The sequence below is a fragment of the Notamacropus eugenii genome, chromosome 1 (assembly GCF_028372415.1).
Source record: "Notamacropus eugenii isolate mMacEug1 chromosome 1, mMacEug1.pri_v2, whole genome shotgun sequence".
Taxonomy (NCBI): domain Eukaryota; kingdom Metazoa; phylum Chordata; class Mammalia; order Diprotodontia; family Macropodidae; genus Notamacropus; species Notamacropus eugenii.
Window position 1 is genome coordinate 21,995,724 of NC_092872.1, and position 19,208 is coordinate 22,014,931.

The following is a 19,208-nucleotide window of genomic DNA, read 5'->3' on the forward strand; positions in this document are numbered from 1 at the left end:
AATTCCTGCAACAACCAACGTTATAGAATTATGAGGTTTCCAGATTGATATTTATATCTTGGTTTGTCTGTTTTATTAAAGAAAGATTATGCTTCATCACTTGAACAGTCTTTCCATTGCCTTCCTTCCTTGTCACAAGCATGCAGCATGAACTCTGATCTAAAAGGCTGTGAGAATGTTGTGAAAGACTTTGTCCAACCGTATCCATTTTGACACTAAGCGTGGGCTTTAAATTTATATACCACTTTCCATTAACTCAATGAAGATTCCCAATCCTGAGAATTGAACAATGATACTAGGGAGGTAAAAGGTCCTCCCACCCTTAAACAATTCCTAGGCACAGCTGTAAAGCTATTACCTTAATGAATGGATTACTTCCCACATACCCCACTGGGTTTCTCTAACCTAGAACTGGAGAGTTCTAAAGGGGCAAAGGAGCAGACAACAACCTTTCTTGAGGTTAACTTCCATGCATTCATTGCAAAAGAGAAAAAGATTCCTACAGCAGAATCCAAGTCCTGTAATATGATGTCCATGTATCCCAAGTGGCAATGGCAACAGGGTTTTACATGAAGGAATGCTCCTCCTGATAGCCTGCTAAAATAGCTCCTGGCAAGGGCCACTCTGGGCGAGCTGAGTATACAGAAGGAGACACTGCTATTTACCTTCTCCCCTTGCACACAGTAATTCCTCCTTTCTCAATAAAAAAAGAGAAAGAATGCTGCCCTAAGTTCTTTTCAGCTCCCAGACTTGCCACCATCGAGATCCTCAAGCTTTTATGTCTAAGCAACCAGCCCAAATTGTGTGGAGAAGGCTGCTATCTGCTCTGGATCAAATTACAGCGGGGCCCGAAGCCCCACCCCACGTCTCCTTTCGCACAGTCCATTAGACCTGAAAACAAATTTTTCCATGGTGCAGACGACTCCTGCATTTAGAGCACTTTACAGAAAAGCAGACCATCCAGTTTGCACTCCCCATCCCCCAAGCGGAGTCCTTTCATCTCAGCCAAACAAGCCACAGCTCTGCAGAATGTGTTTATCACACTTTCAAGAGATAGGAGCTCCTGCGTCACTGAAGCTTTAAGACTCACTAAGCTGTCCCAGTCCTCTGAGCCTCCCTCAGAAGCAGCCATTTTAGCACTCAGAGGCTCCTAGCTTTTCGTCCGTGCACAACATGGCCTCACTTATCTCGGCTCCATCTCCAGCAGACAGGACTCTGCTAGGTGGATCTGAGAAATCAGCACCAGGAGAGCGCTGTGTGGCCAGAGCGGGCACTCCACAAGGAATTAACTGTTTCCATTGCTATCCAAAGGAACACCTTTCTCTTCTCTTGCTTCCAAATAGCATTCACAAAGATCTCGGAGGTTCTTTCTAAGCCCCAGGACTGATCAGTTCATTCATTAGTGCCAGCCACACCGTGTTGCTTAGAGAAGGAGGAAGATCCTGGTCCAGACTGTCCAACAGCTCTTAAAGCAGGGGGGCTGGGGGGAAACCTCCAGAAAGCCTCAGCCTCTTGGGAGTCGTCCTTCTACACACAGAAGACATACCATCTGACTCTGCTTGCCAGATTCCAAAGTCTAATGACCTTTGTTAATCACCAGCCAGTCTGTCTGCATCAGCAGACCCAGCCAACAGACACACCCTTCAACACAAAGGCGTTAGCTATTCCTTTTAAAAGGGGTTCTCTGAAAGCTCCATTGTGTAGCCAGGAGGAAAACAAAATCTCTTTCCTTAAAAACTTCAGGCCTTTAGAAATAAGGCAACAAAAGACTTTCTGCTGGGTGTCCTTTGGAAAGTTTGAGACGGGTTTGCACAACAACAACCCAAACTAAGGTTCTTCCATAGGAAGCCAGGGCCCCTCCAGCACTGGTTGCTTCATAATGCGTGTGTGTGTCTACACAAATGCAAAACTCTTCAACATCCTGATATCTTCTGAAGTTATTATTGAGAAGACTAGGGTCTAGATGCAAAGCCAAACCAACAAGTCTACATGTTCTGCTACAAAGAAGATGAAAGGGTGATGAGAACAGAAAAGTAAGCAAGATAGCAAGATGGAAAAGGATGAGAGTGCCTTTCTAATGGGTTCTAGCTTTAATGCTGCTGCTGCTTTCTTCCTCCAAAGGAGCACTGAGTCAGAGAAAAGGTTAATCTTGAAGCAGCAGAGAGAACAAACATGAGGTACAGCTGAATGGCCTTCAATCTGATGTTTTCACCACCAAGAACGGAAATCAGGATGTAGCCTATTTTGAGAGACATTCTGCCTTTGTTCAGACACATTTCTTCTACAGAGGCTGTCGGGGAGAAGAAAACAGAAATCACTAGCCTGGACTAAGCTATCAAGGAAACTGAAACGTGATGTAAGCATGTGTGTGTTTGTGTATCTATCTGTGTGTGTGTGTGTGTGTGTGTGTGTGTGTGTGTGAGAGAGAGAGAGAGAGAGAGAAAGAGAGAGAAAGAGAGAGAGAGAGAGAGAGAGAGAGAGAGAGAGAGAGAGAGGAAGAGACTGAGAACTGAGATTGACTCATCCATCAACCAGCAAAGGACACATTTTCAGAGCAGGTTTTAATGCTCTGTCAAATCACCAAATAAAAGATGAGAAACAAATTGTGAATATTTGTCTATTTGATCAATGGAAGTAGCAGTAACCCTTAGAGGTAAAAAATGCTCATGGGTCTGCTCTCATCATCTGATGTTAAGGAAAAATCCTTCCATCTCGTACCAATATAATTTTTAAAAATTGAAGTAATGAAATTAGCAATATTTCATTCTTGGGGTATGAAACTGGAGAAATCAAAAGCAGAAGCAGAAGCTTCTGAACCACTAAAAGGTCATGAGTGGAATCCACAAATCTAACTTAAATTATGCAGGACAACACCGATCCCCTTGATGTCAAGTTGCTTGCAAATAACTAGACTCCAAAGAATAACTAGGAGCTTACCAGGCTAGCTTGACACAGATATAACAAACAGATGGTTTAAAACATAAATAATCTACTATCCATGGACCTACATGACACAGAATCATTCTAATTATTCATTAAACCTTGAAAATATTTTAATAGTACATATTTTTAAGTTTACATTTACATTTTGAATACACTCCAATATAGGGTTTCTTTGTGAAGCCCCAAACACTGAACTCAAAGATTGTAAATATCTGAAGTTCTATTCAATCCTTCTCATGGAGAATCTCTTAATATCCCTAATAAGACTTGGCGATGGAAAAATATTTTATGAACACAGGTTGATGTCTCATGCAATTTGAAGGCCACCTATTTGCAAAATTAAATTAGTTTATTTCAGGCTTTCATTACTCAGAATTTCAAGAGCCTTACCTCAAAAGGTCAATTAAACTCAACTGAACACTCATTTCTTAAGTATTTACTATATATATGAGACATTATGATAGGTCCTAGGGATATAAAAAATACCTAACCCCTAAACAAAAACCAAGGCCTACTTTCAAGAAGCTTACATTCTACTGGAAGGAAGTACATGTACACAAATAACTAAGTGACTACCAGTTAATTTGTAGCAGGAGATAGCATTAAGATCAGGGAAGGCTTCACAGAGGAGATGGTACCCAAGCTAAATGTTCAAGAAGATAAGGATTCACAGTGGTAGAAATTAGGAAAAAGTATATTCCTGGTATAAGGGGACAGCTTATGCTAATGCAGAGTGGCAAGAGATGAAAACATTGAAAAAGAAAGTAATTTATTAATTAATTTAAAAAGAGAGAGAACACTGAAATTTGGTTAACAGCTTACTTAATTTTGCCAGAACCTAGAATTCACAAAGGGGCATGTCAATTTTTCTTCAGAAGACTTCTGAGATACCTCACAATTCTATCCTATATATACTTAAAGTTTATTACTAAGAGGATATCTGATGTAGTAGCCTATTGCTCTAAAAAAAAAACCACCACTAACCAGTTCCACTTCTATTAACTTGGCTAGCCATCTACAGGTCATGTCATTGGCACACTTCATAGGCCCATGAAGTCAAAATTACATATGTGTCAAGGAAACATTCATGAAATAAAATGCAGGTGGTCTTCCACAGGTCTAACCTTTTCTCTGATTGAAGGCTTCCTGACCAGAAATAAAACTGTGAAGCCTCACAGTCATGTGATTCAATAGTTACTAATTCTATCCTGTGAAGCCTTTGAGAAACAGAATTTGAAATACCACATGCAGAACCATAGGGTACATTTTTCTTCTTTCCACTCTAGAAACCTGGTTTTATAACCTAGTCTCCTAGAGCTTTGGAACTTTCAACTTGATCCTATTATAACAAAGGAAATTCTCGTTAGCCTGGTTTACAAGTTTCTTTTACCCAAACCTAGGGCATCAATGTTATGGAATAAACATACGCTGGGTCAGTTCATCAAAGAGAGGCCACAAAAAGTCAAGTAATTGAGAACCCAAGCATCATTCTTCCAATGACAATTATGGAACAGAGACAGCTAGATTACCCAGACTGCAACATGTAGGGCCAATACAACGGTCCAAACTCATAGACTGGAATCAACAGAAGTGATGAGCTTGAAGAGCTCTGGGATTTGTTTATAGGGTTTTATTTCAAACTGACTGAGCATGAGAACGATGAGGTAAGTGAGAAAATGAGCACATGAGATCTGCCTGGTAACACCCAAGCCTCATGAAGATGAGGAATGAAAACAAGTTTATTAACTGACCCACTGATGGAGGTTAAATTTTTATTTCTAGTAAATGACAATACATACCACATATTAAGTTTGATCATCCTAAGCAACTTCATTGTATTAATCATTTTTCAAGATGTTGGACGTGCTCATGATATCCTCTTAGGAATAGTATTTGAGAGAGATGCTGACATTCATACAATATTTTTATATGAAAATGTAACATGTATATAAGATAGGAAATAACTGCCTTGAGTCAAATTGGACTCAACACATGAGCATGCAAACTCTAGCTTTAATAGAAGCCATATGAGGACAGAATTGGCTTTTTTCTCTATATGTCCAGGTGACATGTGAGATGCCTGTGTTACTATTCTCAAACTAATTTTCCTTAACGAAGAAAAAAACCCCAGCAAAACTTCATATTCCCTTCCCCCCCAATCTCAACCATCAAACCACCTCCATCCATCCCACAGTACTAGGCTCTGCAGTATATTTTGGCTCAACATTCAGTGTCATCAAATGTCCCTATCAAATGTTTATACTGTTTGCTACATGATCTAAGCAGTTCTGTGTACTTCTGGCAATTTACCCACACTAATGAAAGGTTTAACATATCAGACAGGATAAATAATTAAGGAATTCAGAAGGGAGACACAGCTGTTCTTCAAAACCAAATTTTCAGAGAAGAAAGGATTAATTTGTGATCACATGTGTAACCCACCAAGATGGGACATAATTTAAATAGTAGCAGGGAAATACGGTTGAGGCTAGCACCCTGCCAACTGGGGCTGCTTCTGTTGTATGTAGTCTGCTTGGCCCATCTGTGGGACCTTGTGAATATGGAGAAAAACTCAAGCAGGCAATCTGTGGATTACTAACCTAAAGGTGTTCTAGCTACTGACACTACTCTTTTGTATCATCTATGGCTTCTGGTTTGTTCTCTTGCATGACGTTTTCATGTATCACAAAGCATGCTGGAGTAATATTTCACGATGGATACCCTTGGGAACTTCATTAAAATGAGCTCTGTGTCTTAGGAGGTAATCCAAGTGAACAAAAATGTTAGATATGTAAAATAGTAATTCTGGTTGAATGACCAGTTATGAAAGCAGGTAGTGAGTGCCTAATACACAAAGAGATAGCACATACCTTATGGAGAATTCATGCATTCCTTTGCAATGATACAAGGCTAATAGAGGCCATTAGGGCAATAGGCAGTTTGCCAACTCCCCTGTCCTTAGGAGAGGAAATGTGTGAGTACAACAATGAGATAAAGATGGATAGCGAGGGACAAGAAAAGAAAGGGAGGAAGTAGGGTGGTATCTCAGAAGCTTTAGAAGGTCATTGTCTGCACAGAGGGACCTACAGTTCACTAGATAACTCTAGTTCTCAGAAGTGCTCTGGAGATTTGGGTCTAGAGATAGGACTTAGGAAGAAAACAAAACAAAGCAAAAATCCTCTCCCTCTCCCCCATCCTCCCCACGCTAGAATTCTGAAAATATCTCTGAGAAGTAAGATACCAACTAACCTTGTTCTGTTCCATCAAGAGATGGAAAAACCTCTTTTTGAGTCAAAGATTAAGTGAGAAGACAGAAGCTTTGGGGCAATCCATTGAAATTCCATGGGGTCACTGAAAAGTCTTCTGGAAATTCTGAAGTGATTCTTGCTGTAATAGTCTGATCGATTTTTTTTTCTCCTCAAGATCCAAACCTCATCAAGTGACAGAGATAGAAAAAGCATGCGTACTGCTCCTTTAAAAGCAATTTAAGATGCCGCCTGAATTTCTAGAGAACACTTTTCACACTTCAAGAACTCTCATTATAAAAATTGTAAAATTAGAGGGAAGTTGTGGATATGCTGCTGGGTCTTCATTAAAGAGCTGATTAAGACATGCAGTAAACAGGCTGAAATAAAAGCCATCTACCACATCGCCGAAAGATCAAAATGTGAATTAGAATCTCTCCCTGCGTGTTTGTCAGTTTATACGTGATTGCCCAGCATTAAGTGGACAGTCAGAGGCCTCACCTCCGTCATTTCGGCTTCTCCAGAGCAAATTCAAATATAAGTGGCATTGCCAAATTTACCAAATCTGAGTTCTAGGACCTCCCTGCTTCCAGAGGAGATGCCAAGGTTCACTTTGCCATATTCTAACTCTTGCTGTAAAGGTTGGTTGCAAAGTTACAGCAGCAGGAGAAAAGAGTCTCTCCTAAGAGGGAAGAGACTCTCAATAAGAGGTTAATTTGACATTCTAGCACCATATACAAGCGTGCACTTGCCCCTTGCTACATGCTTAATGGTTTGGATTCAGTGCTGGGATAGGGCAATTCAAAGGACACATGAGTCACTTTTGCTGGATGAGAAGCTTCCCGAATCCATATCAGGGGCTCAGCAGGGCTGGCATAGACCCTGGTGCAAGAACTGGAATGAGGCCTCCAGACCAATTTAACATTGCTGAGGAATCCGATTACTGAGGCCTGGCACCTTGGCCTCTTCCCACTGTGATCTCTGCTGTAGGCACATCATCAGTACAGTAGCTATAACAGAATGCTATCCTGAAAGGCAAACAATAGACATATCTTAGCCAATAATGTGGCCTCTTCTGAGAGCTTCCTGTACCAAGGCATACAAATAGAGTGGGCATTTTTTTCTTCTTGTTACCTATGGCAGAGGAAGTTATGAGGATATCACACCCTCTAATTAAACAAGCTTGTTGGTTCATTTAGCTCCACAGAATCCTCCCCTGCAGTAAATTAACAGAACATGACAATGGAAAAAGTGCTGTCCCTTCTTAACGCTGATGTGAGACTGGCGGATAAGACAAGGAGGACAAAAAAAGAGGATGGGTAAGGAATTTCTCCTCTGTTGCAATCGCTTATTCCATTTCCAGGATGTAACTTTACTCCAGTAGATCCTGGGCATCATGAGAGCATGGGAGAGCCTATTTTGAAGGAGGCGTCTTAGACATCCTTAAGTATAAGACTAGCACATGCTACCATGTATCAGATTGGTGGTACTAGAATAAACAAGTTCTTAGCCAAGGTCCACACACCATGAACGCCATGAAATATTGTATCTTTTGAGTACAAGACCCTAAAAGCTAAGGACCAGCTCTTTAGGTGTCATGCAACCAGACTAGACAGAACACACTGTGGGTGTTCAGGAAACATTAATTAATAATGAAGAAGGGGAGAAGAAATCAATATGATAGCACTTTAATTGTGAAATGCAATTCAGGGAGCAAGCACTTAGATAGGAGTTTTCCTTATAGAAGATCATCCCCTAATGTTTCCTCCCTGGACACATAAAAACAGTAAGGTCAAACCAAAGATTTTCTCCAAGCCTTTTCTAAACAATGTAAAAGAAAGAGATCAGAATCGCACAGTAATATTTTTTGCTACAAAATAAACTTCCATACCTTCTACATGGTCATTATGTATGTATAAATAACCAATTAATGATAATTTCAGATTTGCAAAGGTCTTTGCACTTACATTTTGCTTTACTTCATAACAATCCTAGTAAGGTAGACAGGTATTATTATCTAAATTTTACAGCTGGCTAAACTGAGGTTGAGCAGGACCGCAATTTGTTTGGGGTCATGCAGTTCCATACCTTGCCTTACTGACTCCAGGCCAGTATTCTATCCCCTATGCCATTTATTTACCCACTGGGCCTCACGAAAAGGTGCTTCTCCTAAAATGCAATTCCAGAACGCAGGCCTTAAATGGTATATAAGAACAAAGCCCCAAAGTAGAATGACCTTCAAAAGAAAATCTATACTTCCAATGCTATAATGACTTCCTCATTATATTCCTAGGAAAAACCACACTTGAAAAACCTAGAAAGTCCACAGTATATGCAGAACAAATATTTTACTCTAGAATAAACAAACTCTCTCTGAACTGCTGAATCCTACTGACTGCTTAGACAATTTTCTAGGCAGCTGCTTATTCACTGCCAGGCTGCCTAACCAAAAAAATGCCAATATAGGAAAGAGACAACAAAAATCATTTGTTTGGGAATTATTGTCTTTCCATTAGCCAAAGCAAATGAAAACAGAGGTGCGACGAAGCTTCCCATTTATGCCTTCATCAAGCATGATTGGGAGCATTATTCATTTCAGTAGCAATCGTCTATGAAGCACCTCTTATGGGTAACACATGGCATTAGTCACTGGGTATACAGAGATAGATGCAACTGAGACCATGCTCTCAAGGAACTTGCAGCAAACATCATGGAAGACAGCACAAAGGAGAAGACCAGGAAAAGAACTATGAGAAATATGAGGTGGGAGGCATCATTTTCCTCGGGGCAGAGGGGTAAAAGAGTCCAGAGAATTTCTGTGGTGGCCTCTGAGCTGGGCCTCAAAAAAAGGGAGGGATTTTGGTCAGGGGTCACATTATATCAGTAGTATTCTGTTTTGTGAGTTGGACTAAAATAACTTTAAAAAAAAAAACCCAAAACATGATCTAGGCATTGTAGTTCAATCTTTCCTTGACAACAAAGCTCTTGGTCTCATTGTCTGAACTGTATGTGTTCTGTGGGTGAGGTGGAAATTGGCATTTAGAATGCTCAAGATGTATATTAGTAGGAGGAACTTCTGTGGAAAGGAGAACAGAAATCCACCTTGGAGACCCCCCAAACACATAGAAACCTTTTCTCAAGTAGAAACCTGGGTTGACTTACAGGCACTCCTATAGTCTGAAGGCAATTCTGTCACGCTAATGCAACAGACAAAAGAATAAAGCTTACCTCTTCAAGAATGGCAATTCTAGCACACTTTAATGTCAGTAAGAGAAAATTTTGTTTACAAGGTTTCCCAAGTAGTGAAAACATATGATAATTCTTGATAGTCGTGATACTGATTATGGGTCTGATTTGTGCATGCACAAGAAAGACAGAGACAGAGAGAGAAAGGGAGAGAGAGGGAGAGAGAGGGAGAGAGAGAGAGAGAGAGAGAGAGAGAGAGAGAGAGAGAGAGAGAGAGAGAGAGAGAGAGAGAGAGAAGGAGAGGGAGAAAGAGAAAGTTGACTCATGGTGGGGAAAAAGTAAAAACTATTCTCCACACATTGGCCATTCCATTCATGCATAATCCTGCTATGCCATTCCAAGAGGAAGGGTTGACTGTGGGGCATGGTCAGTAACCAGACAGGAGGAATGATTCTATTGCTTTCAACAAGTGACCACCATCCCATGTTCCCATGGAGACCTTAGCCAAAAGGTATGCTATGACTAATTTAGAAACCATTCTCCTCATTACCCACTGATTCAAAGAAATATAAGCCTGCTGGAAGGGGAGACTACAGGAACAGAAGAGGAGCAGATTTATTTCTTCTCAAAATCCAAATGTCTAAAACAAGTCATTATCTTTCCCCCCAAATACTCATCCCCTGTTTCCAACTTTTCTATTACTGCCGGAGGCACCAGCAGCCCAGCTCACCACCTCAGTGTCATCCTCAACTCCTCACTGTCACTCATCACACGTACCCAATCCAGTACCAAATCTGGTCATTTTTATCTTCTCAACAACTCGCCTGCTCCCTTTGCTTCACCCCTATAAGCTTCCACCCGAGAATATGTTGTCTCTTCCAATAGCCTTTTTGTAAGCTCCTTGAGGGTAATTAGTGTTCTTACCTTTCTTTTTTGCTCTAGCACTTAGTATAGTACTTAGCACATAGAAGGTGGCTAATGAATTCCAAATGTTTAATTCTCTACTAAACTAGTTTCTTAAAGTCAGGACAGATTTAAAAATTACATCATTCAAAACAGAGCAGCAGTATATGCATTACTTTAATGAGAAGCAACATGCCATAGGGAAAAAGGAACACTACATTTGGAATCAGGGGATATGGATTTGAAACTAGGGTCTGCTAATCCCAAGTGACCTTGGCCAACTCATAATGCCTCTGGGTCTCAATTCCTTCATGTGCAAAAGGAAGAGGGCACAGATTCAATTCTATTTATGGTCCCTTCCAGATCTTAGCTTCACTTCAATCTCTCAGTACCTCAGTTTCCTCATCTGTAAAATAAGAAGGTTGACCTTGCAGGCCTCTAAGATCCCCTCCTACTCTTCATCGATAATCATATGATCCTATGAAAAGGCACCCCATTCTCATCCATTCAATTGCCAGGCTCTGTTAAAGTCCATGCCCTCAAACATTACTGCTGGCAGAAAGGCCTTTCCTCTGTGTACTGACATTAGAATGATACCATTCTAATTGCACAACGGAAATATCAGACTAATAAGAGAAAAGTTACAAAAGTAATATTCTGCTGTCTTGACCACTTTAAGCACTGAGGCTGCATTTCAGTTGGGTAAGTGGCTTGCTCATGCCTTGGAAACACACTTGGATACCTAAAACTGCTGACAAAGGTGTATGCTAGAAAGTCCAAGAGCTATAATACTGAATTATATTTCTTCAGAAACCAACCTCATGGAATCAGAGCAAGGTTACACAGTGGCTCCATGCCTGCCAAATCTACCCCCGGAGAAACATCATCTTGTTTCTTATGGAAAACGTGAGCTGCCAAGGCTGTCGCTGAAGAGCCCCACTGAACGAGCCTTGGGGGTATCTGAAAATATCAGGGGCGGTTCATTTAAAATTGAAAGGAGGAGGAGAGTCGTATCCAACTGCCTGGCAAGGAATCCAACTTTCATAGCGTACACCAAGGGAGTTATTCATATGGCAAGGCAAGAGCACTGCTTACCCTGGATTGCTCTCCATCCATATTGGATGCTTCACCGCTCATCAGCCTTGACCCTGAAAACTCCTTCTACCTGGAACTTCCACCACATATGGAAGTATTCTCATCCACATTCCCTTTATCCAGCTACTATATATCAAAGAGCTAAATAGATGGGACACCAGACGGGGAAAAGTCCACCACCAGCTCTTTCCTTTTTGAAAGTTCTCTGTAAGAAACCAAGAGGAAGTAGGAGGCTGGAAAAGAGAAATCCTTAACAAGAATTCAATTGAATTCAAACCTTTCTGAGAAAAAGTAAATTTGGTGCTAGTTACCAAAATAATCAGATGCATGAAAGCAGGAATATTCTAAGAGGTGTGGAGGTGAAGCACTTTCTGTAAAGTGAGGAGATAAGACTTCTTCATGTTCAATGAAAGCAAAAAGTGCTGACTAAGCAAACGCCAGGTACCCAGCACCATGAAAGGGGCTGATGGAACATACAAAAGAAAGAGAATGGAATCCCTTCCCTTGAGGAGCAGACAATTTAGCTGATATAATGTTCAATCTGGTTCAGTTTTGGCAGAACCTTCATGCAGAGACAGTTTGGTGTAGGAGAGGATTATAGACTATATTACCATAGACTGAGAGATTCAAGAGACCAAACAGACCAATCTGCACATTGTACAGATAAGAAAATTGAGACTCAGAGAATTAAGTAACTTGTCCTTGGACTCCAAATACAGCACCTTTTTCCACTCAATGTTGAGTGACTGCTGACTCTGGGTCAAGCCAAAACTCTACCACTTATTAGATGTGTGACTAGGGTAAATCACTTAGCATCTGAGTCTCAGGATCCTCAGATGTAAAATATGGAGAGTCCTACTTGAGATACCTCACAGAGCTGTTGTGAGAATCCAATGAGAGTAACTTGGAGCTCTCCAAACTTTCAGAATCAGTGATCTCCGCACCTGTCACACAGTCCAGACCAGAATCCCTTCTTGCCTTCTCACCTTATGTAATTCCTTTTTATGTCTTTCCACAAATCCTCCACAGGGAAATTATCCAACAAGCCCTCTGCTTCTTTTAACATTTTGTGGGTACCAGGGCAACAACCACGCTGTCTATTGTCATAAATCTGAGTTTGAATCCTACCTCAGTCTTAGTAACTGCATGACCCTAAGCAAATCACTGTACCTCTCCCAGTCTCATTTTCCTCACCTGTAAAATGGGGATAATAATAGCACATAGTTAAGATCAAATGAGATAACATTTAAAGTGCTTTGGAAATATATAGATAGATGTTAGCTATTATTGTTATTATCTGTTATCCATCACTCTTACTACATCATTAACTGAATTCCTTTTCCTATCATATATATTCTCAATAATTTGTTTGATACCATCCCATACTTTTATATCATTGCTGAGGGATGGTTGTTCAGAGCCTGCCTCCAACCACCATGTGTTCTTCCATTGCTCTTAAGTCATCTGAAATCTGTATTCTTGTGGGAATCTTTTAATTCTGCACCCCAGTCATCGCCTTCCTACCCCTTATGCCACATACTTTAGAGTACAGAAACAACTTGGAACCTCAATGACTCTGAGTTGCAGTCACTCAGAGAACCACTTGACTTGAGACAAGGACATAACCACTAACCTCTGATTTTAGAATTGGTGGTACCCTTTAATTTAGTCTGAAACTCAATGCCCCTAGTGCCTACTAGATAGCTAAGAGAGAGGGATTCTAAATGGTCAATTTTTGGCTTGGACTGTGGGGGATGACTGCCCAGGGCCTCATTGACTTCTACCACTTTTCCTGGGTCCTGCTGCAGAAAAACAACTTTCTAGCTTGCACCAGGCCCAACCCCCAGATTTCTAAGGGGATGGGAGTATGAGTATGACAGTATCTAAACTCTTCCCAAACCCCTCACATTACTTCCAATATCTTTAAATCATGGACAATAACTCTGAGATTGTGACACTTAAGTTGGGAGTTCTACCTACCCATCGAGGTAGACCTGAGACCGAGCAGCAGCCAGCTGTATCACCTCCTGCCCTGCTGGTACTGGCCTGCACCCCCTCAGAGTAGCTGAAAGCCCCATGCATTCCTCATGGATACTATGAAGAATATTTATAATCACCAGCTGGCCAATAAATGTGGTAAGGACCTCTTCTCTATCCATTATCTTAACTCTTTATCAAAAAGTCCTATTTCACATGGGTCATGAATTTTGTAACATATTTCTGACGAAATTATTTAAATAGACAGGAGTCATGCAAAAAGTATTTGCTTTGTGCCCTGCACACTAGAGGTATCCCTATTGATTCAGGATTCTGATTCCATCAAGTCTAGGGAATGACAAGTGTAGAAAAACACATGGTCTTTGACTGCTGGTACTAAGAACAGGGAGCATTGAGGAGTTAAGTGAAGTGACCTATCTATTATCACACACACACACACACAGCTACTATGTATTAAATGTCAGACCTGACTTGAGGTCTTCTTGACTCCAAGGCTGGCTTATCCACTATGCCACATTGACCATACTAGATCATAACAGCCTGTTATTTGCAGCCTTATAGTAAATCTAGGAAAATACTCCAATAGATTTGTGGCTTCATTACTGGAAGTACTCCTACTAATGATACAGAATCATGGGTCAGAGTGAGAACAGCCTTCAGAGGTTATTTAGTCTAGCCTAAAACTGAACAAGAACCCTGTCTACAATTTCCCAGACCAATGATCATTCAGCATTTGCGTAAAGATCTCAAGGGAAAGGGAAGCTATCACATTCTTAGGAAGCCGAGTTCATTTTTGTATAGCTCTAACTGCTCAAAAGTTCTTCTTTATATCAAATAAATATCTACCTCTTGGCAATTTCTACCCATGATTCCAAGTTCCAGTCTCTACAGTCAAGAAGTCTAATCCTTCTTCCATATGACATTCTAACACTTACCAGCTATCAAATATCAAATACCTTTTCTTCTAAACATCCCCAGGTCATTCAACCCATCTTCTTATGACATGGTATCTAGTACCATCATTTTTCCCTCTGGATGATCTTCACCATGGCAATGTCTTTTTCAAAACACAGCACCCAAAATTGAACATAACACTCCAGAGACTATTAACTCCTGTGTTCTGAACACTGTGCCTCTTAATACAGCCTCACAATAGTCTAGCTTTTTTTGGCTACTCTATGACACTCGCTAAAATCCACAGATCTTTTTCAAAAGACCATATACCTCCCTGCCTTCCCATACTGTGGGATTTTTGTCCATATCCTTACATAAATCATCCATAGTTGTTTAATTTGATATACAGAAGAATTTCCTCTGGGTTTCATAACATTATGTATGTACTTCTATTGACAGGTTGATAGTAATACTGTTATATGTTAATATACATATATACAAACATGTATTATACATACACACATATGCTGGGGAAGAGACTTTGATGAGACATTTTGCTCTGAATTAAATGACATATTTTATAGTAAGTACAGTGAGAGTTTGTTGACTACATATGTGAAAGACTTCCTGATCGCTTATGTTTTCATTAAGCATGCCCTTGATGTATTTATAAATTATCTCAAAGATTCTGAGGACATGAGAAAGTATGGATCAGTAGTTAGTGAGATCTTCTGAAATCACTTGTTTGGTTATAATGTCCATGATTTTTTCCCTCACTCATTCAGCATTTTTCCCCTTTTAAATATCTTAAGAATCAACTCCTCCAAATTATGTCAAATTAAGGGCAGACGTCCTTGGGTATATACTAGCCATTCACACTTAAAAAAAAAAAAGAAAACCACAAGTGCATGAAAACCACATGTAAGTCTCTGTTGTCTTTAGAGTCATTTTTACTTCCTTGTACAGCAAGGACATTGGTGTTTGTGATATTAGAATCCAAAATGAGGTGGCTTCACTGCTACTGGGGGTGGAAAACAGTTGGGTATAGAAATCTTGACAGATCTTTTCCATTTTTAATCTGTCTCTTGTACTTCTAGTTTTATTCTTAAAGGCTCCCAGGATTATCTGGCTTAATCGAGAGGGTGGGGTTAGGTTTACCTATCACAGAGAGTAACACCTCTAAATTCTGGACCACTGGGCTGGCCCTATGGTTTCACTAAACTCCTTCCACTAGAGCAGAGAGTCTTCTTTTATGGAGCTGTCTAGGGCACTAGAAGTGAGTTACCCAAGGTTGGAGACCAGTGTATTTCAGAGGAAGAGTTTCAAAGTCAGGTTTTCTTGACTAAGGCTGGTTTTTTATCACTTATAGTAAAAATACTGATATTTGGGTTTTTAAGCAGCTTGGAAATTACAGACTTTTCCAAACATGATGGAGCTTGTTCTCATGTTCAATTTGGATGTAATCTCTTGTTCACATATATTACCTACCTAAGTTTATGTATGTACACACACATCAATGAGATTAGCTCAACCAATCGCTCACCATCTGGACTACATGTGGTTTTCATCCATTTGCTTTTTAAGTGTGAATGGCTAGCCCAAACTTTTCTGAGTGTTTCTTCAATGAAGATGCCTTGTAGCGCTTTGAAGTTGGATGTAATCAGCATAACATCCTTCATAATAAGAATATATAAGAGAACTTACTTATCTATAGAGAATCTCTCTTACTTGATCTCTAAATGGAATATCCCCTTTAACACTTTCAAAAGACTTTAGTGAGCACATATCCCCTTGTTCTACGCTCCATTTAATGCTGACCAGTAGATTACTTATCCAAGTTATCACCATGGTCACACATGTGAGAGAAACCTTTTGGGAAGACAGTTACCAAGGCTGCCATAATCCATGTGTACAAGATATTCTGGGCACGACCCTTTGATGTCTCACAGAAACAGTGACTTTGCATTTTAATTTAACCACATGATGTGCTCTTTGAGTTTTAAAGTACAGATTGTTGTTTTGTAAAACAATTACCAAATGCAGATACTATTAAAAACGAAGCTATGGTGATAGGACAAAGCCCTTTCAAACTCTGCCCCAGTCAGACTCGAAGTGACCCACTGCAGTTTTATAAGACTTTTGCGGCCACGTCTTTCTGTGAAAGAATAAGAAAATATGGCAGAGTGGTTAGAAGAGACAATGGGCTTGCCTCTTGGATGTGAGGTATCTCAGTTCTTTTTCTCTGTCCATATATTTACAGGGTTAATGGGAAAAACGGAGGAAGTCACCCTGGTCTAGAGATCTGGGAGGAAGAATTTGCTGCCTGTGGCTGGGATCCTGCCGTTAAGTGAAGATTCTGAGAAAGCAGAATTGAGGAGACTTCATCTTGGTTCTAAAGGTAAAGGTTTCATTTTTTTTCCCCCTGAAAGAACACAGCAATGTGCAAACCAAGGACTTCAGCTGAGCTAAAAGCTGGAGGTGCTAGACACTATCACTAATCAGTAGGACAGCATGTCCTGAAAGAGATACGACCCAGGGAGCTCAGCAGAGCAGTGCACCCAACCAAGACAGACCCAGACGTCTGGATGGGTGAGAAGGAGCCCAGGGGCATTATGAGAAGACATTAGAGGACTTCCACACTTCCTTCCTATGCTCAGATCCTATCACATGCAATCTTTGGATCTGCTTACTCCCTCCTTTGACAGGATGAACAACTAGGTGGGACAGAGGATAGAGCACTGGGCTTTGAATAAGGAAAATTCAACTTTATGAGTTCAAATCTAGCTTCAGATACTTATTAGTTATGTAACCCTGGGAGAATCACTTTGTCAGTTTCCTCATCTGTAAAGATGAGCTGGAGAAGGAAATGGCAAACCACTCCAGTAGCTTTCCCAAGAAAACCTCAAATGGGGTCACAAAGAGTCAGACGTGACTGAACAACAATGTTTACAGGATCTCTTACTTGGGGAAAAAGGGGGGATGTTATATACTGAATAAGAATTGAATAAAAATTGGCCTTGTCAGTTAATTATAATGACGTGATTAAGGAATAAATCCCCAACATTTGGTAAGTAAGGTATCATTCTAAAACTGAGATGACATCTTAATCTGTTTTGGCCAATTTGAAATAGTTTATCATCTGGTTAAAGATAAAAATCATGAAAAGTAACTATCTTTGTATGTGCCTGGTTATAAATATAAATTTAATTGTTATGTGCCTCACTGTGAAAGTCTCTATTTTTAAAATAAAATCAGTTAAGTTTAAATATTATTATGATAATATTATTATTTAAATATTATAATGACATTATGATAATACTAATATATATTACAATAACATTATAATAAGTTTTTTAGTTTCTTTACTTTGAAGGATAAAAATAATTTCCTCTTGGATTGAATATCTGATAATGTCTGCCTTAAAAATAAAATTCCCTGGATTTACAACCCAGTGAATGTGTTATACATGCCTATGAACAGTTAGTTTAGTTCTTTTAAAAAAAATGAATTAATATATACAGAAGTCTTATATTCTCTATACTTCTTGGTCGTTGGTACACAAAACCTGTCCATTTCCTGATCACACTTCTTTATCAAACCATACCTACCCTGAACATGCTTAAATCATTTCCAAATATTTTAAATATTTGAAATTTAAATATTATTTAATAAATATTTATTTAAAATATTATTTAAAATAAATATTTAATATTAAGATTTAAGTATTAAAATTTTTTTTAATAGGAATAAGAATATTAGAATGAGTCAATAGTAGTTGATATCCCTTTCACCACCTTTTAAGATAATTAATACTAACCATTAGTTTTTCCATTCATTTGGAAATTTTACCTCTAACATAACTACAATATTGATATCTGAATAACATAAGTATTGTGTCCCCGTAAATTTCTCGTACACATTTGGTCAAACCCAATCGCTTTTCCCAAGACAGCTAGTTGGCACAGTAGATAGAGTTCTAGGTCTAGAGTCATGAAGATCTGAGTTTGAATCTGGCCTCTGACACAAAATGGTTCTGAGACTCTGGGCAAGTTATTTAATCTTCTGGTTGCCTCAATTTCCTCACATGTAACAGGAGGATGACAATGACATCTACTTCCCAGGGCTGTTGTGAAAAGCAAGGGAGAACATGCAGAAATCATTTTGTTAAAGCATTCTATAAAGGCTAGTTATTATTACCAAAAATCTTCCGATGTCCCAATGCCAGATCCACGTTTCATCCTGTGGATACTAATGTAACAAAATCCAAAGAAACTGACCTCTATTATCATTGCTGATTAAGCTAGATCAAACGAGATCGGTACAGAAATGTCAACAAACCTGGTCTGCCTCACCAACATGTTATTCTCGCAGGTTCTTCTCCAAATGCTCTGAGAATGGTATCACTTAACTGTGTTGTATGCCAGACTCTCAGCAGACTCATTTTCCCCTCAATTTCTTTTTACTGTTTTGAGGTGTAATAGCTTAAAATCTGTAATCCTTCACAATGCTTTAAGAGTGAGAACTTACTCTAAACTGGTGTCACCCTTATCCCGTCTGTTTGGAAAGGGCATCAAGCAAGCATTAGGGCTTCTATCACCCTAACAAGTGCCATATAGACGAGTTGTTACTAGACACAGTCACTGATATGTTCTTGAGATTTGTACTATTGCTGGACTAAGTAGCACGTATACTGTTTTAACTCTTACTGGGTTTTGTGGAATCTTAGTGTGCTAACATGAGGTAAAGAGGAATTCTGTTGGAAAATGTCAATGAAACAGTTTCTTTTTTAAAATGTTCTCTGAAAGTATTAGATATAAAATTCTATGTTTTAAAATACATACAATGCATAGCAATTTTAATTGATTTAATGTTATCTACTTTATGCCAACACTTCCCCAACTTCCCTTTATTCTGGAAATATGCCATACCCTCAAAACTCTAAGC

The 19,208-nt window shown here is 39.5% G+C and overlaps 1 protein-coding gene across 9 annotated transcripts in view; it reads right to left on the reverse strand.

Annotated features, from left to right (window-relative positions):
• Nucleotides 1-19,208, reverse strand: part of ZNF462 (zinc finger protein 462) — a 151,794-nt gene that overhangs the window by 83,211 nt on the left and 49,375 nt on the right. The window contains exon 1 of one of the 9 annotated variants that reach the window (XM_072655255.1): nucleotides 666-17,498. The exons of the other annotated variants lie outside the window; for them this stretch is intronic. The gene's annotated coding sequence lies outside the window, so the exon portion shown is untranslated. Of the gene's footprint in view, nucleotides 1-665; nucleotides 17,499-19,208 lie in introns of those variants that run through there. 9 annotated transcript variants of the gene reach the window in all.